We start from the raw sequence: 14950 nt of genomic DNA, 5'->3' as shown, positions 1-14950 counted from the left end.
ACTGCATACTACATTATTTCATGTGTAAAAAGCACAAAATAGGTTGAAACTTATCTATAGTGATAGAACTCAGACTAGTGGCTACCTTTGGGGGTGTGTAAAGACTAAGGAACAGGAACAGGAGAGGCTTCTGGGGTACTTGTAATATTTTATACCAAGATCTTGGTACTGGTTACCCTGATGTGTTCACTTTATAAAAAATTAGCAGCCTGCAAACTTAATATTTATGACTTTACATATTTTGCACTCCAATAAAACTTTACCAAAATTATTTAATAAATGACCTAAAACAAAAATATCATGTGCAAATATCTATAATCACTTCTCTTAATTAGATCAAACCACTGTGTAGATGGTTGCAACATTCAGTTCAATAATTAGTGTCCAAATATCTGGTTGTATTAACCAAGATTGATGCTGTATTTTGAAGTAGTCAGTTACAGTTCATAAATCAGACAATTTGTAAAACTTTGCCTTCTTAATTTTCCCTTCTGTGTTATAATATTGCAAGATTTATAATCCAAATTTGTCAATTCCCTTTCAATTTTGCATAAATAAAGCAATGTTAATGGAGATCAAAATAGTCTTGATTCAATATTTATTTTGTGAGATAAATTTTTTAATAGAAAAATTCTATTAACACAAATCCACTCTTTAGCACTTAGTTACACAAGTATGAATTTTAAGCTTACATGCCTTTTCAGACCTGGTGGAAATAATAACAGTAAAATAATTTTATAGAATATTTATTATGGGGCATACACTAGGGCAAACAATTTCTACAATTATCTCCTTTAAAAATCACAACACTCTGTAATGCAATTTTATTATTTTGTCTTATTTACAGATAAGGAAACTGAATTTTGAAGATGATACATCTGCCAGGTGCTGGTGCTTGGATTCAAACCCAAGCTGTCACTGCAGAAGCTCAGGCACATAACCATTTAACTCAATGCTGAGTAACTAATCCTTAGAAGTGTCAGCCTTACTTAATTGCAGCTGATGGTAGCAGTTAAAGATCAATGGTAGCATCTTGATGCTGTCTTTACATAGCTTTCTCCTTATTTACTTAAGTGGTCTCAATTTGTTTCTTATGCATTTAAGTGCTCATTTATGTTAATACTGTTCCCAGGGGATTTACTCTTCCCTCTTTCTGCTTTTTGTTTATGTGATCCCAGATGCTTCCCTTATTGGAATATGGGCTGAATTTTCTCCCTGATGAATTTATCATACCAAGCTTTAGGGGGCTGTATTCTCTGATACTGCCTTCCATTGCAGCAGACGTTCAGATATGGGCACCTCTCCATTTTTGAAAATGTAATGGTTCTTTTACAAAATACTTATTAATCGATGCACACAGGTGTGGAAAGGTATTGCTAGTGTCCTTAACGTACAAGGATGGTTTTCACTTTGCTTCTACAGATGTTGCTTTAACGCTCAACCTAGTTATTTCTTTTAAGCAACATTACCATCCATATTTAGAAAACTATATCACCCACCATTTAAGAAGTATTTAGTTTCTAAGGTCTCAGAATGAGAAGATTTATGCATTGTTTGCTTCCTATGGTTTAGGCTGATAATATTTGATTGAATTACAGAACATTTAAAGTGCTGAAGGCATTACACGCTGAAGAGTTAGTGTTAGCCTTGGGTGTTTTGATTGTTTGCTTGTTTACATATCAGGTATGTACTCAGTGACGATATCACTCTGTCTTTACCTTTCATAAGAGTGTGATGCTGAGACTGGAAATAGAGATGCCAAATACTGGAAGAGCAAAGAAGCTTTTCTCTCTTTATTTTGCAACTAGAGCAGTGGACATGGAATACCAGCAGTGGCAAAAATTAAAATGATTAAAGGTTTGGTTATATCTTAAACATTTTATCCCACGCCCCACGCTCACTGCCATCCTACATCAATTTCCAAAAACGTTGGTGCAACTTTTTTTGAACTGGAGGCAATTAGATTTTTATTGTTAAAATTTTCCTTTCAGCATCCTTACTTACATATTTCCATTTTTGCTCTGCCTCCATAACTAGAATACAATATCCTCAAAAATAGAAACTATACTTTTTTGTATATCTCCATAATTTCTAGTTTAGTTTAGTCATGTGGTGGATGATATTAACAATAACGTGCCTTAATTAACATGGCAAGTGCATAATATGCCCTCGTGTGAGGCCCTGTGCAGAGAGCACAGCTGCCGCTTCATGTGTATCTGTGGCTTCTCCGTCTATCATGCCTTCAAGCATCTTCAATTCACATTTGTCAGAATACTACAGAGCGTCACATACTTCCAGCAATAACCCAGCCAGGCATCTTTCCTGGAGAGTGAGGTATCCCAGCAAGTCAGTGACTCCCAGTTTTAGAGAATCTAGGTGACTTAGCACCAGAAATCTAGGCAGCAAAGCAAGCAGTTTGAATTGAGGTTGTCTCTTAGGAGGTGGCAGGAACTTAGCTTCTGGTTTAGGTGTTGAATAGTAAAGGTGGGTGAGAGTTGAGGAGAAGGAGAGCATGAAGAGGAAAATAATCTTATTTCAATCATAAAAAGGCAAAGAAATGTGAGGCATATCTCACAGGTAATGACAGAGGCATAGGGATCATGGTTGGAAGAGTAAGGTCATAAGAGGGGCAGAGGAATTCAGTGGCAGGGAAAAGGCAGACACTGTTATCAGAATGGGGTACCAGCTAAGAATCAAATCACAGTGAGGTTACCCTGATATTATTTCATGAGTGCTGGCATAGCTCCTCACATAGCTTTCAAATAAGAGTCAGGACAGACAGTACAATGAGGCAGGGCTGAGCCTAAATGCTAAAGCCAAGTGATTCCCGCTCTAGAGAAACTGATTCAAAGACCAGGAAAATGACAGTTCTGAAAGAAGGGAAAAATAATTATTTTTATTAATTGGAGCCAGGTCAGAAAGATGTGTTTAAAGTAACTAGGAGCAAAGTTTAATGACCTTGGCCTGGTTGCTTAGCAGTAGTATAGTCAAACAAGAGTAAGAAAATGTTCATGTATTCCTAGACTGAAACCTCTTTACATTTTTCTCTAGTGTACGAGTCTCTAACTATAAGACTTGACAGAAATCCAGTTGCATTTTTCTTGAAGTCATTTACTTTTGTCTTTTTGCATAACCTTATTCAACCAATCTTCTCTTGCCTTACAGACACGACCACCGATACTTTAGCAACTGCATTCTAGTTACCAACTGCGGGTGATTTTCTTTTGCAATGGATATAAATTGCTTATTATGAGCCATGCTGACTGACAACACTAGTTTTGTGAGCTAATTCTCCTGGTAGCAATTGGAAATAAATTACTCCATCTCTTAACTATAGGTGCTCAAGACATTGCAAAATTCTGACAGAATCCAGTTATTGTCTGAGTGTTCTGAGTGAATTCAAGGATATAGATTTACAATAGTGCAGGTTGTAATAACAATAGTTTCAATAAAGTAATAGTGCAACTGGTTTACATTTTACATAATGCATACAGACATTTTTGAATTGTTGTTTGTCAAAGTCTGCAAACAAACCCTAAACCAGTTCTACTTTTTTAGAAAGCTACAAATTTACATGATACATTTTGGTTTCCACAGCCATATTTGTGAGCCTGAAGGAGGGACTTTAGTATTTAGGAATGATACTAGAATTTGCAGTATTCAAAATTACTTCACAATTATAAATAGGTTGCCTAAGGTAGTCATCTGGCTCGCCTAAATGATAAGAGTCACTCTGTCTCTAGGGAATTCTCAAGGTTGGAAGTTTTCAGAAACATGCTGAGAGAAAGAGAATCTTAAAAATGGAGGCAATCATAGCTTGAGACTGTGGTCCTCAAACTTTAGTGAGCATGAAAATGCCCTGGAGGGTTTTAAATACACATTTCTTGATCCCACCTCCAAGAGTTTCTTTCTCAGTATGTCTGAGATAGAGCCCCATAATTGGCATTTCTAATAAGTTCCCAAGCAATATTATGCTGCTGTGGCTGACCACACTTGGAGAACAACTGGCTTAAGCTTCATTCTATTCCAGAACATAGAATACAAAAGAAAAATTAAAAAGTCAGATTTAAAGCAATCAATAATTTATAATCTACAAAGAAATGAAAGCCATATTTGGGACAATTTGGGGGCTAGACAACCCTGGATAAGGGTAATACTGACCTAAATACTCTTTTTCTTTAATACCAGAGATTTTCTGATCTGGAATGATCTGCTTATTTTCAAATGGTGATGGGTGTTAACATATACTGCTACAAACTCGGCAGGAATTGCCCTTACAAAATGCATCCCTATTTTGGACTGATATTTTCAAAAGGCAAATTTCTACCAAACTGTTCACAGTACATCAATTACTTCTTTTAATAGAAAAAAATTAACTTTCTTAAGTGAGATAATTTTAAGCCAAGAAAAAATTATGTAGCTTTAAGTATGGATTAATTCTTCTTAAAATATTTATTTGGAATCAGCAGGATTTTTAACTTCGTGACTGTAATTATTTCATTGATCTGACAGAGGTTCCCACAGCTATGTATCTTGGTCCCCGTGTGGACTTCTCAACACTCAGAGTAAGCTACTGAGTCCCTGCCTGCGTGAAGAAAGCACATACTACATTGTAGGAAGTAACATGCATTATACAGTCCCCTCAGGGTTGTGTAATGTGTTTTAAGTTTCTTTCCTCTTCCATCCTTCTCCCTCTCTACTTATCTCTCTTAATATCCTACCTGTCCTTTCTCAAAAAGAAAGATGAATACCCTCCACCAGATAGCTGCACTAGACATTTCTTTAATTCTCTGCTTTTCCCTCTTCCCTGCTTTCTTTCATTATCCTGTCCTCATCTTTGCCTTTCCCAGTGACCAACAGCTTGGCTCTGACAGGTGTAGTGGTTTATGGTTACTTTCATGATTGGGGCAATCAATGGAGGCAGTTAAAACTCTACCTTGATATTTATCCCTATATATCCACCTTTAATGTATTTCCCAAGGGACCACTGAATTACAAGGTAGTGGGAGCCTGTGAAAATATATCTATATCTATATCTGTATATATATATATATGTATATTTTTAGAACATACTGTGTGTGTTTGCGTGTGTGCTCATGCATCTGTGTGCAGGTAGCTAACACCTCATTATCTGCACCGTTAATATTGCTGATTTTTCTTTATACTTAGTTTCTTTCAAAGAATTAAGATCATTTTATTAAGATACTTTACATGATAAATGAATCTGATATCAGATTTATTTGCCTTTGTTCTGACTTTATGCTAGAGGATTGATTCTTGATTTGAAGAACAATAACAGATGGATGAGACCTTTTGTTTCAACTCTTCTCTTTCGGCGTCCCCTTTTACTGGGTTGGATATCTGTTCTATTTTCCTACTTCCTTTTTCCTTCCTTTCCCTTCCTGCCATGCATTCGTTAACACTAAAAGGGTGATCAGCAGAAGGCAACTACTGGCCTCACTTGGAAGTTTGTTGTGAATGCAAAATTTCAGAACCCCTCAAAGACAATGAATTAGAATCTGAATTTTAACAAAATCCTCAGGTAACACCTATAGGCACTGAACCGTGAGAAGCATTAATCCATTATATCATCTATTGGCAGCCATCACCAACAGGTCCCCCACAGGCCACATGTGGCACACAGGCATGTGCTGTTCACTTTAAGCTGTATTTTAAAGTGTTTTAATTATTTGAGAACATATGAAAATTAGGAGAAATAATGTTGGAACATGCATCCCCAATTCTATTAAAAAATTAAAATATCTGACTAACTTAGGCTCACATTGCCACATGGAAAAAATCTGTTTAAACAGTTGAACTTGCTCCTATTTAAATTGCTATATAATGTACAAGAAGTCCAGTTAAATTTTAATTTCAAGTAAACAAAGAATACTCTTAGTATAATTATATGCCCAATATTGCATGTGACATGCTCATACTAAAAAAAGGTATTCATTTTCTATTCGAAATTCAAATTTGACATCCTGTTTTGTTTTTGTTTTTCTTAAGTATAATAATCCTATTCCCTATTGATCAACATGTGATCATGAGAGAGTATTGTCACTTGATAAACAAGTAGAAAGAAAGCATCTGCACACAGGAAGGAATTAACAAAGGCTATTGTCTTTCCTTTTCCTATACAGTTCTCCTGTATACCTGTGTCTTATAGCATCTGCAAAACCAAACCTAAGTTTAAAATAAACATTTTATTAAATTATATAATTCTGTGAAAACAGGAATACTTTTGAAGCAGAAATATGTTTTTGCAGCAATTGGTACAAATATGAACAAAATTTATCTCCACTGTAGAACATTTGAAAACCCAAGAAATTATACAGAAGAAACATGAATCACACATAATGATGAAAGATAAATTCCACACACTTCAGTTTGTTATTTTCTATGACTATATATTACTATTGATTTGATTATGCCAAAAATACAGTATTAAATTCTATTTTTTAATCTAATATGTCAGGAATAGTACAAATGCCGATAGAATAAAAATATTTAATAGCATCCTATGGGTGAAATTCATTTGTGTAGTTACTTCTTATTGTTATTTAGGCTGTTACTGGCTTCCCAATAACATAAAAAAGTAAAATGTATAATATTAAAACATTAGAAAAAACTTCAATAACCAGTCTTTAAAAATGGTTATATATTTGGTTTAATGGTATGAAACTGCTGATATTCAACTATTTTGATATACAAACAGCAATTTCATATGGTTCAATATAAAAATTGAGATGCATTCAAGGATGGGCTATCATATACCATTAAGAATCCTTAAAAATGTTTACAAAATATGATGAAATGTTTATATCACACTATTAAAACAGAAAAAATGTAAAAAGAACCCACAAATTTTTAGAAAGACCTCTCTGTGGTGGGTTCAGTGGTGAATTCATTTGGTTGTTTCTTTAAAATTTCTGCAACTTTCTATATTTTTTATTATCAATATGTATTCCTTTTTTAATCAGAAAAACAGCTTATTTTTAAATACTTTTAGTGACAATAGGAGTGGTTTAAAGTCAAAATTCAACAAAAGAGAGTAATCACATACTGTCTGCCTCTGATGTTCTCTGATCTTCTCTACCTTATTCCAGGAATAGAGGTTTGCAAAAGATGAGCATTCTTAGTTCAATGTATGGAGAAACTTGGAAAAAAGTCTCTCCAAAAGTCATAATGTAAGTCTACAGTTGCACTGTGCAAGCGGTTGAGGACCCTGGCAACTCTTTTGTCACTTTCTAGTCTATCTGAGTATAAAACATGTGTGAGACTCAATCGTTTTCTCATCTGATTCATCTTTAACCTATGTGAAACTCAGGGAGAGGCTTATGGTTACCCCTATAATGTACTTAGTGGTACAGAAGTTTCTCCTCTCTCTACTTCCATCTCAGAGGAAATGTGTAGGTGTCTGTGCACAATGATAGGTCCTGAATTGGTTGGCTGAAAGTCAGGAATCTAATTTAACTGTCAGGGCACTTTCATTCTTGGACTCCCTGGTGACCTTCATTTTTCTTATGGGGATTTTACCAAGAAATATGTGTCTTTTCATAGAGGAGCATTCTCAAACTAAAAACTAGGATCCTATTTTAGTTGGTCCTGAATTCAGATCACATTATATCACAGACATTCCAATATTTTGTCTTAAGGCAATGTAGTTGCACAGATAATAGAGTCTTCATTTCACTCTGGCTATCTAAATAAATGGATTTCTTGACAGCTTTCAGCTCTGAATATTTTATTCCAAATTTCCTTCATTCTTTCTCTCAAATTATTTTGGAAAAGCTGTGCACTTTTTCACCTTTTGTTTTTCTTAACAATAACATTATATATAATTAGGCAAATTGATTTAATGTGCATTGTATATTTTAAAGTTCAAAAAACGATGAATGTAAGAAAGTATTATAAATCCCATTTTACAACTGAGTAAACTAAGCAGTGAAGTGATTTTTCCTAGGCCTCATGTACTAATAATTTACCACCCTAACCCCAAACCTTAGCACACTGACTCACTATAGTAAATGCTCAAGTAGCAGTTGTTAAATTAATAATGCTACAGCAGTGCCTCAAATCAAAGGTTTTCTAATTCTAACTTGTGTTCTTTTTCATTTATTCAGTCATTAATTTTATTTAACATTTATTAAATAGGCCTCCAAAGAGGTCTCAAGACATAAGTCAAGGTTACAGATGCAAGATTCAACTGCACAGAGGTGGTAGTTGAACCCACATAAGCATATGCTATCATTTAAGATGATCCTGTTAAAAGAGATGAGAAGAGGAACAAAAGCATGATTTCACCAAGTGAGGACAAAGAGAAGTCACTGAAGGATACTGTATAGGATACAAACAAAGAGCAAATCATAAAGGTGGAGATATCGCCAAAAGAAAAAAAAAACTATTAAATACAGTCTTACATGTCAGTCTGCTTGAGTGGGATAAAAACAGATAGAAAACCCAGAAACTTTTCACCCGGTAGATCACTGGTAGCCAGTGATAGGAACAGACACTGGACTCCAGGGAATATAGACTACATATAAGAGAAATTTGATAATTAGCTGATAAAAAAAATACGTCAGTAATTTAACAGATAGTAGAAGTCAGAAAATTGGGAATTGTTAGTTTTTTTGTTTCTTTTTATTGTTTTGAGGGTACATATTTGTAAGCCAAGAAAATACAGATTGCCTACAGTACTCATTTGACTGAATCATTCCTCTATAATATCTGATAGCTCATAAGGACAAGTGAAACCCTTGTTTGATGAGATTCATTCTTAGTAAAATATGGCAAACAAACAATATATGATCTCAACAGCAGCAGGAATAATGAAGAGAATATTATAGATTTGTGTTTTTCAGATGCAGAATGATGGCTTCACAAAAAACATCAAAGTCAACATAGTTAAGTGGTGAAAATGTAAAAGAAACCATACAATTACATATTATGGACATAGACTGATATCCATAACATATAAAGAGTACTAATAAATAAATAATATAAAAACCCCTTTTAAAAATAGGTAAGGGAGACGGCCAAAAAGCACATGAAAAAATGCTCAATATCACTAATTATTAGAGAAATGCAATCAACACTACAATGAGGTATCACCTCACACCAGTCATAATGGCCATCATAAAAAATCTACAAACAATAAATGCTGGAGAGGATGTGGAGAAAAGGGCACCCTCCTACACTGTTGGTGGGAATGTAAATTGATACAGCCACTATGGAGAACAGTATGGAGGTTCCTTAAAAAACTAAAAATAGAACTACCATATGACCCAGCAATTCCACTCCTAGGCATATACCTGGAGAAAACCATAATTCAAAAAGACACATGCACCCCAATGTTCATTGCAGCACTATTTACAATAGCCAGGACATGGAATCAACCTAAATGTCTATCAACAGAGGAATGGATAAAGAAGATGTGGTACACATAAAAATGGAATATTACTCAGCCATAAAAAAGAACAAAATAATGCCATTTGCAGCAACATGGATGGACCTAGAGATTGTCATACTGAGTGAAGTAAGTCAGACACAGAAAGACAAATATCATATATCACTTATATGTGGAATGTAAAAAAAAAGGGTACAAATGAACTCATTTACAAAACAGAAGTAGAGTCAGGGATGTAGAAAACACTTATGGTTACCAAGGGATAATGGGGGGGAAGGAATAAATTAGGAGATTGGGACTGACATATACACACTACTATATATAAAATAGATAACTAATAAGAACCTGCTGTATAGCACAGGGAACTCTACTCAATACTCTGTATTGGCTACTCAATACTCTGTATTGGCCTATATAGGACAAGAACCTTAAAAAAAGAAAGAGTAGATATATGTATACATATAACTGATTCACTTTGCTGTACACCTGAAACTAACACAAAATTGTAAATCAACTATACTCCCATAAAAATTTTTAAATAAATAAAATAAAAATAGGATACAAGCAGATAATTTTTAAAAGATTTTGTTAAAAAATGTGAAGATATATACCTTTATTCACAACCAAAAATATATAAAATGAAATGAGAAATCATCTTATTTCTCTAATCAAAAAATTAATGATTTACTTTTTAAGAAATATTTAGTTTCATTTCCAATTATTTTGTAAAAAAAAAAAAAAACATTTAGCTGCCATTCCTTGTTTTATGATGAAGAAATTAAGAATATTTTCCAGCACAATCTTGTAATAAGCACTGTCATACACTTAGTGGAAGGAAAATTCACATTTTCTGCAGGAAAATTTAATATGTACCAAAAACTATGAGTGAATTTTTCTTATAATAATTTTCTCCATCCACATCCTGCCCTCAAAAAAATGGTTGTTCATCACAATTTTATTTATAATAATATGGTTAAGTAAACTATGAAATGTTCACACTTTGGAATACGTCCACAATATTTGACATATATATTCCTATATTTGGACTATTCGTTATAGGAATAAAGCAATTTATAAAGATGACATAGATGTAAATTTATTGACATGGAAATAGGACCACAGTATTTTGTGTTGTGGGAAAAAATGTATTCAAAGCGATGTGTACATTATTATTCCATTTTTTTCTAAAAAGCCATATATGCCAGAAAATACATTTGGAAAAACATATACAGAATCATTAACAGTGATTATTTTTAAGTGTGGTACTATTATAAGCGGTACTATTATTTTTAAGTGTGGTACTATAATAAGTGGTACCATTATGTTCTATATTCATCTATTTGGTGTGAATTTTTATCAACAAGAGTGTTTTTCAATAACTACAAGCAAGCAAACCTACTATTATTTGTGGGGAAAAAAAAGAATTAACTTCCTCGGTCATTTTTATGATACATTCATTGGTATTTTCTTTTTTCTATGACCAAATTTAGAAAAAACAAAAAACATACTATTACCTCCGCAATTTATTCAGAACAATCAGCATCCATTAAAATTTCAAGTTGGAGTTTGTGTGAAGAGGAGTGGTCATATTACCATGTCATCTCTTACCTTTGTTAAACGACTAGAGCATCTATGGGTTTGAGTTCTTATTGTTAGAAATATGGAGGTTAATATTATTGTAATTAATCATTTTCAACAGAGAGTTAAAAATAGGTAAGAAAAAATTAACCCAGTATTGATTTCCTTTATAGCTTATCATCTTACATCTGCCTGAGATTATTTTCATAAGATTTATAAAAAAATTAATTTAAAAATACTTATTACAGTAACAATCAATAAACAGTCACAGTTTTGTCTGAAATCATGTAAAATGTTATGTTAGCATTTCAAACTTTATGGCCTTTCAGCAGTCTTGTATGGACAGTTCTAAAGCAAAGCTGTCATAACAAAATAAGTATCACGGGCAAATCGTTTAAAAAGTGTTATTTAGAAGGTTTATATCAAGGCATCTCTCATATATTAGATGACTTTCAAAATGTTGAGCTGCATTGCTACTAGCTAATGATAAGTGTTAGCAAGAAATAGTTTTCTTCATAAACTCTCCTTTTATTGAGATTTCCACACAGCTTTCTGCCTGATGGGATCACTAAGGGTTGGAGTGTATGTATCTATTTTCTCCAGTTACTACTCTTCCCCAAGAAGTAAGAATGGCTGATCCAAGCTTACTAGCCACTGGGCCACATTTCTAATGAGCAGACCAGTGTTTTCTAGTGCCCTGTTGTCACTGTTACCTCCTCTGTCACTGTCTTCCCATGACTCATTACGATAAGCTGAGCTTCTATATATAATTGTTCTTAAGCTGTTTAGGCTCTAAGGGAACATATGATTGTACAGATCTCAAGGTTTAAACTGGGGAAGTAGAAGTTCTGACTCCAGTCCAGCTATTACCCAAGAGCTCTGTTTTTTTCGGTGTTACTAGTTAGGTCCTCCATTCTCTCTGAAGCCATTATTATCACTAGCCCCACCTCTCTCTTTCCTTGCTAGCTCACCAACATGCAAAAGATGTTTCCTCTGTCTGGACAGTCATTACCCAGGTATTCACACTTTACTTCTCTGTTCAGGAGATAACAAAGAGACCTTCTCTGCCTGCTTTCTAGAAGAGTTGCCTCCTGCCCCATCACACTCTGTTCTCCTTAAACTGTTTTATTACTTTTTCACAAAATTTATCATACCTTATTTAAAAAAAAAATGTTATAACCACACAATTGAACAGTTTGTTAAATGAAAAGTGAATGTTATGAGTTAATAAAGGGGCAATGGGTTGACTAGTTATTAATAAAGCAGGTAGTTTGGTCCATGTTTTCACTCTGGTTTATCTACATGCCTTATTCATAAACCCCTAGGAAATTTTTGAAGTCTAAATCTAAAAAGTCATAAAGGGAAAATAAGCCACACATCAGGTAGGATAATAAGAAATACACTGCAGGCCTGGGTTAAATGTTAGATGTTGTTGTTGTTAAATGTTAAATGTTGGCTTCCTAAAGGAAAAATTCCTCCTTAAAAAACTACCCTACCTGAGGGAAGTAAAACTGAGATAGTTAGCATAAACAATAGGCGCTTTTGTATTTAGATGTCATATCTCTTATCTTCCTCTTTATAACTCAAGGGAAGATGTTAAGCACATATATCTGTTCCAAAAAGCAAAGTATGGAAGAAAAGAAGGAGTTACACCTTTATCAAACAAATAGTTTTCTTAGTGGGGAAGGCAAGAAGCCAACGTAAAAAACAAGTAAAATATTATAAAAGCATAGCTAGGTTGGCTTGAAAAGAGAATGGAAATGGCAATGGGTAATGGGATACAAGAGGCCCATCTCTGAATTTCCAAGAAAGCAGTAGTGTCTCAAATGCCATGGCTTCCTACAAATATAAAAGCAGTTTGTGAAAATGAAAATCTTGATTGTAGATTTTTCTCAGATGGGCAGAAGTTACGAGGTTTTTTTTTTCCTTTGTGCTTCATCTAGACATTGTACAAACTGAAGAACATACTGGCAGGGCTAAAACTTTCCTTTTTATGCATTCTTTTCCCCTTTCCTTCCCATATAACTCTATCTGTTCCTGGAATATAAAAGCAATACTGATCTAGTTTGGAAATATAATTTGTTTGGAGAATACAATTGCATTTGGGATAATAGATGCAGAAATTGAAATTTTTATTGTGTCTTCTAAACGTTGTTTGGATGAAGAACTTGCTCTGATGTTCTTATTTATACCCATCCTCTAAAATTTAGAAACATGAGCAATTTAGGATTGAAGTAATTCAAATTTGGAAATTGCTAAGGAAACTCCTTTCATTCATTGGAAAAAACAAGGCTTAACCTTTTGCCCTGGGAAGAAAAATTCATACTTGTACGAGTAGGAGGATAAACCTTAGCCTATTTTTATGCTTATTCATTCAGTAATTCATTCTTTTAAGAAAGTATGTTCAAAAGTAACAGAGAAGAATGAAACAGGCTATTAAAGCATATAATCAAGATTCATACATGTGAACTGTGGCTACATGACAAGGCCAGAACTTCACTGTGGGAAAATGTCTTTTTACTAGTCTTCCAAAGAAGGAATTATCAATGGACAAGAGCTAGCCAAAACACATAATAAAGCAAGTCTGAATTTGACGCATCCATATACTCTGACATCTACCAAAATTGCTGTTGACCTGGAAGGAACAACAGCCAAGGGAGGTATATTAGTTTCCTAGAGCTGCTGTAACAAAATACCACAAACGTAGTGGCTTAAAATAACACAGATTTATTGTCTTCCTTTTCTATAGTTCAGAAGTCCACAATGAGTCTCACTATGCTAAAATCAAAGTGTTGGAAGGGCTACATTCTTATTTGGAGGCCCTAGGGAAGAATCCATTTTTGTGCCTTTCCAGCTTCTAGAGTCTAACTGCATTCCATGGTTCATGCTCCCCTTCTGCTATCTTCAAAGCCAAGAATGGCTGGTCCCGCCTTTATCACATTTACTCTGACATTCTCCATAGTCACATCTCTCTCTCTCTAAATACCTCTTCTTATTACACTGGACCCACCTGGATAATACAGGATTAACTCTCAAAAGTCAGTTGATTAGCATCTTAATTCCACCTGCAATCTTAATTCCGCTTTGGCATGTAACACAACATAATCATAGGTTTCAGGGATTAGGCTATAGACAACTTTGGGGGAGGAGAGAACACTTTATTCTGCTGACAGTCACCAGCAAAGCCCATTAATAATCCCCAGGAAATAAAAATAGGATCTGGGTAATAAAGTCTGACCTTTTTTTTTTGCCTTTGTGCTTCATCTAGTTTTATTTGCTTGTAGGGTACAGAGGGCTTACACCCAGCACTTCAGACCAGAGTTCCTAGTGCAAAATCATTGTGCCTGACACCTTAGCTCTGCAGGCTGCGTGCAGAGACGCTGTGCTGCCACTGTGATCTGGAGTGCTGTGAGCAACACAACTGCGCAGACCTGCGAGAACTCTGCCCCCTCCCTGACTCTGTAAAGCAGCCCTGCCCACGGCCTTTGGAGTACCCTGTAGGAATTCCTCGAGCTTTTAGCTGTCACCCGGCAGGAAGTCTGAAAACTCCTCCCTTTCAGCCAGAAGGAGGAAAGAGAACACCCTGGCCTCAGACAGCTGTGCCACCCCTAATGAACCAAGTTGATCAGGAACTAACGTGGCCAAGCTGCTCTGGACTGGAGGCGGTCCCGTCTAACTTCCTGTGGGATATTCTAACGGAGGAGAGACTAACTGTCTCAAGCGCGGGCTGTTACAAATTCAAGGGGGACCCCCAGTTATATCTTTTGGTCTTTCGAGGAATCCATTAACAGTTTGGTGCTAGTTCCAAATTTCCTGAATAGAAATCTTATTTGGGTTTTCCCCAATCTACACAAAGGAAGCATTAGACAAAGCCTGAAAATGGGGCTTCAGTAGAGATCTAGGAGGCCATGTGTGGCTAGTTAATGAACATGGGCAATATCCCTTTCCCCAAACTGCAGCTTG

The sequence above is a fragment of the Balaenoptera ricei genome, chromosome 1 (assembly GCF_028023285.1).
Source record: "Balaenoptera ricei isolate mBalRic1 chromosome 1, mBalRic1.hap2, whole genome shotgun sequence".
Classification (NCBI taxonomy): Eukaryota; Metazoa; Chordata; class Mammalia; order Artiodactyla; family Balaenopteridae; genus Balaenoptera; species Balaenoptera ricei.
Note: the sequence above shows the minus strand (reverse complement) of the source record.